A 3,003-nucleotide genomic window follows, 5' to 3' on the forward strand; every position below is an offset into this window, starting at 1 on the left:
AGAGGTTGCTTACGTATCATGTCGCTGCATGAATCAGATCATTACATAGTTCAGGGACGTAAGACACTAGATAGATTTTTATTTGTAATTTACAAAAAAAACTTTTTTTTTCGAATTTTCCTATAAGTAAACACACATTTTTTTTAGTTTACAACATTTGTCAAAGTAATTTTTTTTTGGATTTTCAATATATACATTTTTGTTTTTGTTTTTGGTACAAGATGTTGAAATGAATGTGCAAAGAAAACCAAAACAAACTCGACCGAACTGAAACAGACTCCACAAAACAAAAGTCACAAATAGACTCCCTATTGACTCAAACTAAAAATACATATACTAAAACATCTTAGAAAGTGAATATGAGAGAGAAACTCCAAATTTGCAGACTATCTGCTTGACATCATCTCGGTTGGGGTGCTCCCTGTCCCAATTAGTTGGACATATATTTGTACAGGGCCTCTAGGTTTGTAGCAATGTGGTGAGCGAGGTTGACTGCGGATTCGATAAACATTTTCTTGTTTATTTTCTCACAGTCTGCGCATCCGAAAGCAGTGTACTCGGCTATCTCAAGTATCCTCTTCTTGATATTCTCCTGGAATGCAAATATGCCATCGATTTGCCGCCCACGGTCATCGGCCAAGTTCAGTGCATCTACCTCGCGGTCCAATAATGAGTTCCTTTGTTTCATGGCTTCTGTCAAGTCATTTTGCTGCCGGCCATTACCTCATGATAGTGATGTTTTTCCATCTCAAATTCGGCTAGTTGGTGATTCTTACTTGACTCAAATGTCTCCCTATAGAGATCAAACTCCATTTGTTGCTGGTGCATTGCTTCCTCGACAATGCTCAAGTCTTCTTGTAGCTCTTGTATGTTAGAGAGTCGACTCCTCTCAGCTTTCTTTATGGACGACTTGACCATGTATGCCAACTGTTCCTCCAAACATGCCAGATTCATACAAGCGGTCTTTGAGTGATAATTCATAACCTATAGGGAGGCCTGGTAGTCTTTCTTAACCTCTGACCGGATCTGAATGATGTTGGCCTGATATTGGGCTTGTTGTTGAAAGATGGTTTCTCTGGCTTGCTCCAGTTCTTGCTTTAACATTTGTACGGCAAGGTGGTCACTTCTCTTCTATTGGACCCTTACAGCCTATCTGCCAATGATGAAGGGTCGTGAAACCAAGCAAGGTATCCGGGGACCACCTCCCATCTGTCGTGATCTTCTACCATATCATGGAACTCGGAAATTCTGCTCCCAAACCAACTATTCATGACTTCTTTGTCATCGATTGGATCTTTCGGAGAAATGTCATATGCGAACTTGCTCATGTCCCTTGTTAGTGGTATTTATTGACGTCGGCCTAACTGGCGCATTACCCAAAGTGGAGCATAAGGTTGGATACTGTTAAGCCCTATTAATATCAGTAAAGGTTGATGAAAGTATTCACAAATAACGTCTTTTGGAGAAGACTAATGGTAATTCCAAGTGACTCGTTCTGCGGTCAAGGTGAGATATAACTCTTTCCAAATTCCAATTCTGTCGGGAAACTCACATGTTTCGATCCTTTCTTCATGATTTTGAACAAAAATGGGCCAATGCGGGTTGAAGTTCTCGATGACAAGGTGACGGTAGAAGTGTCCCAAAATCCACATTTATAGCAATATATAGTAGCCCTCAAAAAATTTCTGTCCCTCTCGGCACTTGGTCAAATCCCGGAACATAGGGACAAGAGTCAGTTTCTCCATGGTAATCAAAGCTTGCACTACCCTAGCTACTCGGATGTCGATACGCTCCTCTACATCTAGGAAAACCATGCGGCCCAAAAATGCGACCATATAAGCAAAGCGCATGTGCACCTTTCATGTTTCTATGTCCCTTCCTTTTTTGAGTTGACCCAAGTTGTTTTCAAAAGCATCTCTATCACTATATCTGCGAAAAAGAAATTTTAAGGTGACCTATTTATCGGATAACTCATGATACTTTCTATGATTGATCTTCAAGAGTTCCACAAATCTGCATGCCCGCACTCTCTTTGGTACTATGGGTCTTTCACGGGGAAGATATTGGCCTTTTCCTATGAAGCTCGCGACCTCGTCTAGTGTGGGCATCATTTCACAATTATCAAAGCGAAATACGTTGTTATCCGGGTCCCAACAAGGAATTAGAGCTTCTATCACATCCTTTATTGGTTTAATCTCTATTATGTGAACCAGATGTCCCAAGTAGCCTTTTATCTGTCGTTGTTCATAACCTTCTATATCATTCCACCAAATTGATAGACGTGCGGGTACCTCATCGAAGACAAAAAATTATGGTATGTCCTCATCCATAGGCCTCTTTTCAGGTTGTTCACTCGTTGTACTCATGTTGTACCTACACAAGGAGAGAACGAGTTAGGGCTTGTCTAGACCTAATTGACATGCAAATCCTGAATGCCTTGTTTCTTTGACACCCGGAGATCAATGTTGGATTCAAACGAACGACACTGTGTATATTTTATATTTTTATTTTTATTTATTTTAAAAAAAGAGTTTTGATTATGGAGCGAAAGCGGACATCCCACTTGGGGATGACCCTATTTAAAATACCGGTCAATTATGACCCAAATGATAATTATTGACCGGTCCGTCCAATTGAGACGGAAAAGAAACGAGCCCTAGACAGGTTACCTACGTGCCCAACCTCAACGACGAAACATATGTACATGGAGTTTGCACAAATAATATTTGAAAGCAAACATCTACTCTAGGAAGGTTTTGGTAAAACAACGGACATGAAGGGCCCTAAGAAAAAATGAAACAAAATGGCTATTTTAGCGCAAACAACCCTTTCAGTACTTCCTAGGAAGATTTCAAGGTTGTCACGGCAAGATGGCTGGACAAAGAGAAAAATGGTCAAAGATAGCTATTTTAACGAAAATGACCTTCCGGTTCATCCGAGGAAGATTTTAGGGCGGTTTCGGTAAAAATGGTCGGACACATGAGTGAAACAATAAAAAAGGGG

The sequence above is a fragment of the Nicotiana sylvestris genome, chromosome 2 (genome assembly GCF_000393655.2).
Source record: "Nicotiana sylvestris chromosome 2, ASM39365v2, whole genome shotgun sequence".
Taxonomy (NCBI): domain Eukaryota; kingdom Viridiplantae; phylum Streptophyta; class Magnoliopsida; order Solanales; family Solanaceae; genus Nicotiana; species Nicotiana sylvestris.